Here is a 14,284-nt window from a genome sequence, read left to right as displayed (position 1 = left end):
TATAAAGATGCATGATTTCGCCTCATTTCTTTTTTATATAAGATGTAGATAAACTGACATGGATTTTTAATGAAACTGATGTTCTATGTTGGACATAATTTTCTTTTTAAAGAAATAATTTCTCTCTCTCCCATTCCATTACAACATAATAAATAAGAAGCAACCACTGTATGTTAATTCCTTTCTGAGGTACTATTTTGGGAATTTGAGGTAGCTTCCTTGCTGAAGTCGAAATGTAACTGTGAAAACAGTCTTTGTTGTAAAGCAGTTTAAAGAAATGAATCATGATTATTTGATTTTGTAGCCAGTTTGAAAATAGTTCAAACCCTAAGCTATATTCTTATTTGTTAATCCCGAACTAAACCATTTTGGAAAACCAATATGGTTTGGTCATTGGCTATCATATTCAAGATATGATTGATCTCAATTTATTTATACCCCAAGCAACAAACTCAAATCAGGTATTTAGAGTAGAAACAGTTTGAAACCTAAACTTTATACTTTAATCAGTTTTACTCCATGGTTCAAACAAATCTCACTTTTTCATTTCATAACCTGTCCTTTTGTAAATTAGCCAAAATATACTGAAGTTGTTGATTTGTTGTTTTTATACGAGTGTGTGACAGAGTAAAGCAGGCCTGAATAACAATACCAATTCAGTATAGCTCATGTCCAGTACGCAATTTAAAAATAATGTTTTTTCAATCGCATGTCCGTTGAATACGGATAGTGATTTTAAGAAAAAATATTTTTTTACTAAGTTGTCCTATTTTTTCTTATGAATACAAACGTTTTTGTACCGTCTAATTTGTTATGATATTGTCCTATTTTGTCGCCAGAAACGCTCTAAGCCTTTGTCAACTAGACCCTCTAAATTCGCTTATGAATACCGATTGCCTCGACTCCTTGAAAACAAATTCACGGAATTCCCAGAAACTTGCACTGATCATTATTTGGGGTGGACATGAAGTTGTGCACCAGCTACTTCAAATTTAAATCTGATTTTTTTTTTTGGGGGGGGGGGGGGTTCACATACCAAAAACAAAAGAATTGACTATGTCATTCATAACTATATTTTTTGGAGAGAGTAGTCGACACACGTGCTTTGGAAAACTCACACATTTTCCTAACATACGCATCTCCGTAATTTTATAAAATAATCTGGAATAGATAATATTCTATTCATCTTCCTGTTATTATAATTCTTTGGACAATTGCTAATATATTTTCGCAATCACATACCGTTTGCAACTTAAGTATAATAGTTTTCAATCCAAACATCGAGGAATAGATCAGACCACATTGTTTTACTTCATATAAAAATAAGAAGATGTGGTATGATTGACAATGACACAAATCACCACCAGAGACCAAGTGACGTAGAAGTTAACAACTATTGTCAACGTACGGCCTTTAACAATGAACAAACCCCATACCGCATAGTAAGCTACAAAATGCCCCGAAATGACAAATGTAAAACAATTCATACGAGAAAAATAATTACCTGATTTCATTGCGTTGTCTTTTATTCTAATTATTGCTTTTTTCCTTATTTATATTTTGATACAAATGTAGAGCCTTAATAATAATAATATAAATAGTAATTCATTATCTTACCCTGACTGTATCTATCAAATTGATTTTTTTTTTGCTAACCAGAGCGAAAATTGAAGCCGTTCATATGTAATAAAGATCACAAAAGTCGAAATTTGTGTATTCATATATACAAGGCAATACGAGACTTTACATTCAACATCCACCCTCTCATTAAAAGGATAATCCTCTATATCCTTATTCTCGGGAACCCCTCCTCTTAACAACAAATACTAGATCAGCAGATCCGCGCCTGCAGTCACCTCCATAGGTTTAGCGTGTATTTTCTTTCCTGACTGTTATATGTATAGAAAGTTTGATAGCTAATGGATGGTCACTTACATGTACAGCAATCATTTGTGAAAGTTTGTTTATATGTAATATATTACTGTGTATATTGACATATGTACATATATCAGCTGTATAAGATGAAAGAGTATGCAATGCATATTGGCAGTCTTTCAATGTTTTATTTACCAATCATCAAGGTCGATTAATTATATAAAAGTATAGCTTATCTTTCAAAATAACTCACTGAAACACCAGATTCGCAAATATATAAACATTGTTAAGCTTTTTTCTCAGCTCTTATATTGGTGGAATGATAAAACATGGAAACATTTGAAAAAAATTCAAAAGCGAAATCTGAGGCAATGAAGTATTTAGGTTTAATGACCTTCAACGTAAAACATAAGATGCATAATACATATTCATGTCCGTAAACTAGGCCAGTCGTTTATAAAATGCAAGTGAAATAACGAGGGTCTGGATTTTGTTTCATTTTTTAGAAATTGTTTCTCTTCTTTATTTATTTTGACCATTATCCTCTATTCTTTATATTTTAGCACCGCATTATTCCTTATTGTTTTTCTCTTTCTTTTGTCCCCCCCCCCCTTTTAGCATATTTATTCTGCACCTTTTGCCGATTATTTTTTTTTAATTTTGTAAACCCCACCCAGAACCTCATACATATTCATGTTAAATGCATCTGCGATAAATGGTCGAAATGTGTTTCCTGCATGATATGCTTCCCTCGTATACATTTTTTTTTTAAATAAAGAACTTTAAATAGGTTAAATTTTAAAATTAGTAACTCTAATTAGTAACACAATAATCAATTAAAAATTATTAGAGATTCAAGAACCAATACAGAATGATTCAAAGCGGAGCCATAACAGTTGACAAAAACGACATAAAACACTCAAAAGTAAAAAATAATAAATGATTTTCTTTTTTAATTCATATTTATACATGTTTTATATGATATCTTGATCAACCTCGTAAAATTTCGATAAAAACAAATCTCCTTTTCTGGCAAAAATTGCCCTTTTTTCGCGTCGCTACGCTCAGCGGTATATTTTCTGCAATTACACCCCCTTTCACAGATCCTGGATACGCCCCTGACTAGAATAAAAAAAAAAGGGTACTAGTATATAAAATAAAATAATTAACATTTAAGAATATGATTCAGATGATTTTCTTCATATTATTTTCTAAATTCGTAATATTTGCATGATTTGCATGGCCGAATTGACCGAATTTTATACGCATTTTAAAAAGTCTGTTGATTATGTAATTTTAGAAGTTAACATGCACTCGCATAAGTTTTTATTCAGGATTATACATAAACTTACCTTACCACGGTAATGGGAGAAATCTATGGTTTTCTCACCATGAATGTCCGGCATAGAAAAATTATATACAGAATGGAGATTGTCATCGTGATGGTAACAGGCTACCTGCCTTGATGATAAATCTTGTCCCGAAACTGACCACAGCGTGGCCAAAACAATGGTCAATATATCCACAAAACCCACCATCCCAGACTAAAGAGAATAGTTACATACTAACAGACGTGATATAACTGATGCTGATTTTGTTTTATGTAAGGATGTCAAGGGCAGGTAATCGAATGTGTATACTCTTCACTTTCCAAGTACAAATGAACGTAATATGAAAACTATCTGGTACTCTCTCCAAAGTCAAATAAAAAAAACTCTGTTCAACTAAAAGTATGGTATGCGATGTAGAATTAAAAAAAAAAACGTTTCAAAATAATGATTTTTTTTTCAAACTAGATTGAAAAAATAACTTTTCAGATTTTAACAAAATATATAAATGAATTAGTTAGAAGCTGAGTGCTCTTAGCAACTATGCCTTAATTTATACGTCTGTGGTAGTGGCCATTTAAATTAGCCCACTGTAAACAAAAATTCAATTCCAAGCAACTATCTTAGACAGCTTACGAACCATGTCTTTTATCAACTGCATGGTGTATGCATCAGTTCAAAAATAATTTATTAACATTCTGCAAAAGTTCGGCTCGCAGCTCTATTGGTAAGATGTCCGACCTTTTTCATTTGGGCGTTATCTTGAGATATTGGTTGGATGGCTGTTGTCCTACGGGGGGAACCAGGATCAGGCCTATTCTTCTCCCATAGTAACACAAAAAGCTCATTTCCAACCCCCCTCCACCCCCACTCCCCCCCTTTTGTAGTTGGGAATTAATTATCCATTAAAAGATAGTAACATTCTTTAATAGTTTAGCGTTACCAAACATTCTTCGTGGACCTATAAACAGACCAGTGAGCATATTGACAGACTTGTGGATCCATAGACATGCAGACAAAAAGACACACACACATACTAGTATATGTGAAGACAGGCTGCATGTGGACATATTAATAGACTGGTGAATCCATAGATAAACTTGTAGATATGTCGACAGACTAGTGGACATATATAGCTTGACCGATAGGCGAACATGTTGATTGACTGGTGGACACGTAGACGGACTAGCGGATACGTAGAAAGACTGGTGAACATTTCGAATGACTGGTTGACACGTAGATAGACTGGTGAATATATATAGAGACTTGCGGAGACACACAGACTGGTGGACATGTAGAAAAACTGGTAGGCATGTCGACATTCTGGTGAGTATATACACAATCTAGTGAACACGTAGAAAGACTGGTAGGCATGTCGACATTCTGGTGAGTATATACACAATCTAGTGAACACGTAGAAAGACTGGTAGGCATGTCGGCATACTGGTGAGTATATACACAATCTAGTGAACACGTAGAAAGACTGGTAGGCATGTCGGCATATACTGGTGAGTATATACACAATCTGGTGAACACGTAGAAAGACTGGTATATAGGCATGTCGGCATACTGGTGAGTATATACACAATCTGGTGAACATGTAAACGGGCATATACACAGATTGGTAGATATGTTAACAGACTACTGGACACTTAGACAGACAAGTGGCCATGCAGAAATGTACTCTGATTTGTGGATATGTGTTGAAATCACCATACTCTCTTACATGCACATGCTAGCGGACACAGACAAGTGCACAAACATAAAGTTCAATGTTTAATGCATATAGGTTATAATAACTCCTTTAAATAAGTTCCATACCGCTGTACCTTTTTCAGGATGTTAAATATATGAATGGATGGAAATGTTCAGGCTATCATATTTCAATAGTTGGCAATTGGATTAAACAGTTGTATATATATCAATGGGTAATAATATCTTAATGAATATTAAATAAATTTATTCCTTCGATGAAAGTGTTAATCTCCAAATTTGACAGTAGTATTTTATCACCCACAGTTACTGCTAATATGTAAGTCTAATAAATCGAATTTTTGGACAGATTCAAGATATAAAAGTGTAAAAAGTATATGGGAGACGGATTTATAAAAGTTTTTTTTCAAACTTGTTTCCGAATCCCATATTTGAATTTCATTAACATTGTAATACTTTATTGTTGTAATTTTTCATTAATATATACCATAGCGGATCATGGGGTGCCCTGGGGGCCCGGGCCCCCCTTTTGTGGGAAAAAATTTGTTGATTATATAGGGAATCACTGAAGCATGACTGGATATAAACTAATATATGAATAGGGATATTTTTCGAATGAAAACGGAACTCCTATAGCACAAATATATAGGTGCCCTTCCCCCACTCCCCGACCCTAAAGCTTTGTAGTGACATACGTGTCAACAAAACGAACACAATTTTTACCCAACATCTTATGCAACCCAAGCCGAAAATCAGAGTATCATAGTTTAGCACTCCAGGAATTAATTATTTCTTAAGAAAATACGACAAATATGTTATACAATAAATGGCCGTAATTTGATGTATATGTATAAAGTGAAATCCAAAGTGTAGGGAAAATATGGACATGGTTTGAAAGTGGCTTTATGTATACGTATTGTCAACTTTCCTCAGGAGAAGAATAGCAATGATCCAAAATTACCCCGGGGGGAAATGGCTTTACAACACCGGCATAAAATGAAAAACATTGAATGAGAATTATCCTTTGACTAAACCATCGCTAGAATCAAGGAATTGTATATTTAAATATACAATTCCTTGTTAGACTCTAACAGTATCTTTTTCAGCCGTATGTTTATTCACGACACATATTGATTGTCACTGTCAGTTGCCACAAAAGATCCCATTACCATTTGGTTAATAAAGATGACTACTTACCTTGCCACGGTAACGCGAGAAATCTATAGTTTTGCAGCTATGAACGTCGGGCATAGCATAATTATAAACAGAATGGCGATTGTTCTTGTGAGGAATACATGCCACTTTCCTTGTTGTCCTGGATGCCCGTGCTGTTTGTCCGGACACTGAACATACATTGACCAAAACAATGGTCAGGACATCAGCAAAACAGCCCATCTCGGCTAAGCAAGGTTGGTATACTAATATGTATGGTTTTGTGTAACTAATGCAGTTTATGTATAATGCAAGAATGTCAAGTCCGAAAGGCAAATACTAGGAACAAAGTGCAATAGATTGTTAACTAATAATTTAGGTATTGCACTTTTGCATTGACGGATTGTTGGAAGGTTCAAAATTTAAACATAAGTCACCGACCATTCATCTTGTGTGTTTGGTAGCGAAAATGTTTTTGTAAATAAATTGTATAATTTAAAATTTCTCGAAGAAAAACAAATTGTTTCAAAAAGAAAGAGAAAACGATATTTTGTTTACATTGAAAAGATGGAGAAATAAATACAAATTTGAAAAAAGTGTGTTCTTATGTTGTTTGTTTTTATTAGAGACGAAACAAATGTTTGTCCCGGTCAAGAGACCCATGCCACTGCGTGTTAATATTGGTGTCTTACCTAAAATTTGATTAAAATTTTAAATCCGTTTTGAATTGCTTACTCGTCGAAGAATCACCGACTGTTTTTTTTTATTAGATTGAGAAATAACTTATTTTTTAACTCAATCTTTAAATCTCTTACTTAATGCCACGGTACTCGAGAAATCTAAAGTTCTTTGACCATGTATACGTCAGACATAACAAAATTATACAGCTATAGAATGGTTACTCTTAGAGTGAGCCAACAAGGCTTCTTTCTTTACAATCTAATTAAAATTTAGATCTCTTAGCACGGGAGTTGTTATAGATCTTAGTTTTAATCAGGTTGCTTTCCTTTTTGTCTTTAATGTGAATGTCGTTAGTCCTGACAGGACATCCAAAAAAAAACAACCATCCAGAGTAAGCATGATTTTTTTCATTAACAGGGATGACAAGTTTATACAAGTAAATAGCAAATGCCTTACGGTATAGACAAGAATTCTCCAATAAGTCATCCTGATTTAGTTTTTAAATTGTTTTTTGATACGAATTGCTTTGTGGGCGAGTTATTAGGTCATTATACAAGTAAATAAAAAATATTTAAAACCATGATTCATTTTCAGTGTTATTATAATCTAACAGAGAGGCGAAAGATAACAAAGGGATATTCAAACTCATAAGTCGAAAACAAACTGACAATTCAATGGAGAAAAAAAACCCGAAAAACGGCCAAAAACGAACACTTCACAAAACAACAACATGGAAAACTTAAGATTGGGCAACATGAATCACAGCAAAAACAGGGGAGATCTCAAGTGCTCCGGCAGGGTTAGCAATCCTTACTGGACCAAAAGTTTGTATGGTAAAATGTAATACTTGATTAACCCAATTGCAAACATTTCGTTCACGGGAACAGTTACTGCTATTGCTTCGCTCGTCCTTGCATAGAACCAGCAAACAGTTTTGCTCCCGTGACAAACAAATAAAAGACAGACGGATACGTCTAGAAGGGAGAAACTCGTATAAATTATAATAGAGAGAAAGAAGAGGGTCAGGATGGGGGATCTTATTTTGGTATTCTTTAGATTTTTAGGACATTATCCTGTCTCTTTAGAAACAGGCATATTCCGTGAAATTCTTATTCATGATTATACTATCAAATATCTCTGTAATTAGATGATTTCTCTATTCTGTACATCATATTTCTGTAATCAGTATTGTAATACCCAATTCTTTTATCCACAGTTATGATTTGTTCTTTTTCACACCTTTTTTTGTGCACCAGCTACTTCAACTTTAAATCTGATTTTTTTGGGGGGGGGGGGGGGTTCACATACCAAAAACAAAAGAATTGACTATGTCATTCATAACTATATTTTTTGGAGAGAGTAGTCGACACACGTGCTTTGAAAAACTCACACATTTTCCTAACATACGCATCTCCGTAATTTTATAAAATAATCTGGAATAGATAATATTCATCTTCCTGTTATTATAATTCTTTGGACAATTGCTAATATATTTTCGCAATCACATACCGTTAGTAACTTAAGTATAATAGTTTTCAATCCAAACATCGAGGAATAGATCAGGCCTCATTGTTTTACTTCATATAAAAATCAGAAGATGTGGTATGATTGACAATGAGACAAATCACCACCAGAGACCAAGTGACGTAGAAGTCAACAACTATTGTCAACGTACGGCCTTTAACAATGAACAAACCCCATACCGCATAGTAAGCTACAAAATGCCCCGAAATGACAAATGTAAAACAATTCATACGAGAAAAATAACTGCCTGATTTCATTGCGTTGTCTTTTATTCTAATTATTGCTTTTTTCCTTATTTATATTTTGATACAAATGTAGAGCCCTAATAATAATAATAATATAAATAGTAATTCATTATCTTATCTCTGACTGTATCTATCAAATTGATTTTTTTTTTGCTAACCAGAGCGAAAATTGAAGCCGTTCATATGTAGTAAAGGTCACAAAAGTCGAAAGTTGTGTATTCATATATACAAGGCAATACGAGACTTTACATTCAACATCCACCCTCTCATTAAAAGGATAATCCTCTATATCCTTATTCTCGGGAACCCCTCCTCTTAACAACAAATACTAGATCCGCAGATCCGCGCCTGCAGTCACCTCCATAGGTTTAGCGTGTATTTTCTTTCCTGACTGATAGGTATAGAAAGTTTGATAGCTAATGCCAGGATGGCCACTTACACGTACTGCAATCATTTGTGAAAGTTTGTTTATATGTAATTTATTACTGTGTATATTGACATATGTACATATATCAGCTGTATAAGATGAAAGAGAATGCAATGCATATTGGCAGTCTTTCAATGTTTTATTTACCAATCATCAAGTTCGATTAATTATATAAAAGTATAGCTTATCTTTCAAAATAACTCACTGAAACACCAGATTCGCAAATATATAAAAATTCTTAAGCTTTTTTTCTCAGCTCTTATATTGGTGGAATGATAAAACATGGAAACATTTGGAAAAATTTCAAAAGCGAAATCTGAGGCAATGAAGTATTTAGGTTTAATGACCTTCAACGTAAAACATAAGATGCATAATACATATTCATGTCTGTAAACTAGGCCAGTCGTTTATAAAATGTAAGTGAAATAACGAGGGTCTGGATTTATTTTCATTTTTAAGAAATTGTCTCTCTTCTTTATTTATTTTGACCATCATTATCCTCTATTCTTTATATTTTAGCACCACATTATTCCTTATTGTTTTTCTCTTTTCTTTGCCCCCCCCCCTTTAGCATATTTATTCTTCACCTTTTGCCGATGTTTTTTTTTTTTAATTTTGTAAACCCCACCCAGAACCTCATACATATTCATGTTAAATGCATGTGCGATAAATGGTCGAAATGTGTTTCCTGCATGATATGCTTTCCTCGTATACATTTTTTTTTAAATAAAGAACTTTAAATAAGTTAAATTTTAAAATTAGTAATTATTATTAGTAACACAATAATCAACTGAAAATTATTAGAGATTCAAGAACATTAATACAGAATGATTCAAAGCGGAGCCATAACAGTTGACAAAAACGACATAATACACTCAAAATTAAAAATAATAAATGATTTTCTTTTTTAATTCATATCTATACATGTTTTATAAGATATCTTGACCAACCTCAAGTGGGGGAGGGGGGGGGCGTAAAATTTCGATAAAAACAAATCTCCTTTTCTGGCAAAAATCGCCCTTTTTTTTCCCGTCGCTACGCTCAGCGGTATATTTTCTGCAATTACACCCCTTTCACAGATCCTGGATACGCCCCTGACAAGAATAAAAAAAGGGTCCTAGTATATAAAATAAAATAATTAATATATAAGAATATGATTCAGATGATTTTCTTCATATTATTTTCTAAATTCGTAATATTTGCATGATTTGCATGGCCGAATTGACCGAATTTTATACGCATTTTAAAAAGTCTGTTGATTATGTAATTTTAGAAGTTAACATGCACTCGTATAAGTTTTTATTCAGGATTATACATAAACTTACCTTACCACGGTAATGGGAGAAATCTATGGTTTTCTCACCATGAATGTCCGGCATAGAAAAATTATATACAGAATGGAGATTGTCATCGTGATGGTAACAGGCTACCTGCCTTGATGATAAATCTTGTCCCGAAACTGACCACAGCGTGGCCAAAACAATGGTCAATATATCCACAAAACCCTCCATCCCAGACTAAAGAGAATAGTTACATACTAACAGACGTGATATAACTGATGCTGATTTTGTTTTATGTAAGGATGTCAAGGGCAGGTAATCTAATGTGTATACTCTTCACTTTCCAAGTACAAATGAACGTAATATGAAAACTATCTGGTACCCTCTCCAAAGTCAAATAAAAAAACTCTGTTCAACTAAAAGTATGGTATGCGATGTAGAATTAAAAAAAAAACGTTTCAAAATAATGATTTTTTTTTCAAACTAGATTGAAAAAATAACTTTTCAGATTTTAACAAAATATATAAATGAATTAGTTAGAAGCTGAGTGCTCTTAGCAACTATGCCTTAATTTATACGTCTGTGGTAGTGGCCATTTAAATTAGCCCACTGTAAACAAAAATTCAATTCCAAGCAACTATCTTAGACAGCTTACGAACCATGTCTTTTATCAACTGCATGGTGTATGCATCAGTACAAAAATAATTTATTAACATTCTGCAAAAGTTCGGCTCGCAGCTCTATTGGTAAGATGTCCGACCTTTTTCATTTGGGCGTTATTTTGAGATATTGGTTGGATGGCTCGTGTCCTATGGCCATTTTGTCCCCATGCTAATTTTTCCGGTGGATCGGTCCAGTTTTTTTTTTCCCCGGAAAAATTGGCATGGTCCTACTTTGCCCCTAAGCGTGACGGGGGGAGCCATGATCAGGCCTATTCTTCTCCCATAGTAACACGAAAAGCTCATTTCCACCCCCCCCCCCCCCCCCCCTTTGTAGTTGGGAATTAATTATCCATTAAAAGATAGTAACCTTCTTTTAAATAGTTTAGCGTTACCAAACATTCTTCGTGGACCCATACACAGACCAGTGAACATATTGACAGACGTGTGGATCCATAGACATGCAGACTAAAAGACACACACACATACTGGTAGATGTGAAGACAGGCTACATGTGGACATGTTAATAGACTGGTGAATCCATAGATAAACTTGTAGATATGTCGACAGACTAGTGGACACATATAGCTTGACCGATAGGCGAACATGTTGACTGACTGGTGGACACGTAGACGGACTAGCGGACACGTAGAAAGACTGGTGAACATGTCGAATGACTGGTTGACACGTAGATAGACTGGTGAACATATATAGAGACTTGCGGAGACACACAGACTGGTGGACATGTAGAAAAACTGTTAGGCATGTCGACATTCTGGTGAGTATATACACAATTTAGTGAACACGTAGAAAGACTGGTAGGCATGTCGGCATACTGGTGAGTATATACACAATCTGGTGAACATGTAGAAAGACTGGTAGGCATGTCGACATTCTGGTGAGTATATACACAATCTGGTGAACAAGTAGAAAGACTGGTAGGCATGTCGACATTCTGGTCAGTATATACACAATCTATTGAACACGTAGAAAGACTGGTAGGCATGTCGGCATACTGGTGAGTATATACACAATCTAGTGAACACGTAGAAAGACTGGTAGGCATGTCGGCATACTGGTGAGTATATACACAATCTAGTGAACACGTAGAAAGACTGGTAGGCATGTCGGCATACTGGTGAGTATATACACAATCTATTGAACATGTAGAAAGACTGGTAGGCATGTAGGCATTCTGGTGAGTATATACACAATCTAGTGAACACGTAGAAAGACTGGTAGGCATGTCGGCATACTGGTGAGTATATACACAATCTGGTGAACACGTAGAAAGACTGGTAGGCATGTCGACATTCTGGTGAGTATATACACAATCTAGTGAACACGTAGAAAAACTGGTAGGCATGTCGGCATACTGGTGAGTATATACACAATCTGGTGAACACGTAGAAAGACTGGTAGGCATGTCGGCATACTGGTGAGTATATACACAATCTGGTGAACACGTAGAAAGACTGGTAGGCATGTCGACATTCTGGTGAGTATATACACAATCTAGTGAACACGTAGAAAAACTGGTAGGCATGTCGACATTCTGGTGAGTATATACACAATCTAGTGAACACGTAGAAAGACTGGTAGGCATGTCGGCATACTGTAGAGTATATACACAATCTGGTGAACACGTAGAAAGACTGGTAGGCATGTCGGCATACTGGTGAGTATATACACAATCTGGTGAACATGTAAACGGGTTTGTTGGCATATACACAGATTGGTAGATATGTTAACAGACTACTGGACACTTAGACAGACGAGTGGCCATGCAGAAATGTACTCTGATTTGTGGATATGTGTTGAAATCACCATACTCTCTTACATGCACATGCTAGCGGACACAGACAAGAGCACAAACATAAAGTTCAATGTTTAATGCATATAGGTTATAATAACTCCTTTAAATAAGTTCCATACCGCTGTACCTTTTTCCGGATGTTAAATATATGAATGGATGGAAATGTTCAGGCTATCATATATCAATAGTTGGCAATTGGATTAAACAATTGTATATATATCAATGGGTAATAATATCCTAATGAATATTAAATAAATTTATTCCTTCGGTGAAAGTGTTAATCTCCAAATTTGACAGTAGTATTTTATCACTGGACAGTTACTGCAAATATGTAAGTCTAATAAATCGAATGTTTGGACAGAGTCAAGATATAAAAGTGTAAAAAGTATATGGGAGACGGATTTATAAAACTTTTTTTCAAACTTGTTTCCGAATCCCATATTTGAATTTCATGTAACATTGTAATACTTTATTGCTGTAATTTTTCAGTAATATATACCATATATATAGGCGGATACAGGGGGGCCCTGGCCCCCTTTCGTTGGAAAAATTTGGTTGATTATATAGGGAATCACTGAAGCATGACTGGAGCGCCCCCCTCCCCCCTTAGGTCAGTACCCCCCTCCACCCTTTACAAAAAGTTCTGGATCCGCCACTGTATACTGTTTAAACTAATATATGAATAGGGAAATTTTTCGAATGAAAACGGAACTCCTATAGCACAAATATATAGGTGCCCTTCCCGCACTCCCCGACCCTAAAGCTTTGTAGTGACAAATGTGACAATATGATGGGCTTAAAATATATATATATATTTATATATATATATATATTTATATTTATATTTATGATTATATATTCTCAAAATGTTTATTAAATTGAATAAAATAAATACAGGGGAATATCTATTAAGAAAATCATGACCTTGGGAAAGGTTGTTTTAATTGACCACTACGTTGCATATAACTTTAAAAACATGTTTACATGCAAACCAGATGGTGACATGTTGTAATAACAATTAGTTAAAAGACTGGACATACGTGTATTCTACAACTATCAATTTCCAGCTTGGTCAAAACATGTCAATTAGAGTCAACTTAATAGATATTCATCCATGTACCTTTAGAATTAAAACTATTATTGTCAAATTAATAGAAACTTTGACAAACTGTTATATTCTGTATATATACCTATGTATTTACTGTATGGGAGATGGGCTCATTTGGCGTAAATAAATAAACTGTTAACTAACTATCTTGTTGTGTTACACAGTCTTTGTGGTGTACCGTGCCAGGACGAATTCTAAAGAAAGGTACAGTGAAATTTTATTTGATAATCTTAATTATTATATTCTCAAAAATGGCTGAACAAGAATTTAATGTAGGGTTAGTTTTTCAAAATTTAGCAACACAAGTTCAAAGTCTTACTCAAAAATTAACTGCAAACGGTGTCAATTCGATAGTTGAAGGCTTTGATGGTTCAAATTCAGAAAAATATTCTCAATGGATTCGATCCATAGAAAAATATGCAATGATTACCAATTTAAATCCGAACGATTGTAAAATGGTATGTTATCAAACTTCT

General features: G+C 34.4%; 1 pseudogene; it reads right to left on the bottom strand.

The window, feature by feature from the left end:
- Positions 1-10,552, bottom strand: part of LOC127723313 (glutathione peroxidase-like) — a 32,035-nt pseudogene extending 21,483 nt beyond the window's left edge.
- Positions 10,553-14,284: the final 3,732 nt, after the last annotated feature.

The sequence above is a fragment of the Mytilus californianus genome, unplaced genomic scaffold (assembly GCF_021869535.1).
Source record: "Mytilus californianus isolate M0D057914Y unplaced genomic scaffold, xbMytCali1.0.p SCAF_13, whole genome shotgun sequence".
NCBI lineage: Eukaryota > Metazoa > Mollusca > Bivalvia > Mytilida > Mytilidae > Mytilus > Mytilus californianus.
Note: the sequence above shows the minus strand (reverse complement) of the source record. Positions and strands in the feature narration are given on the sequence as shown.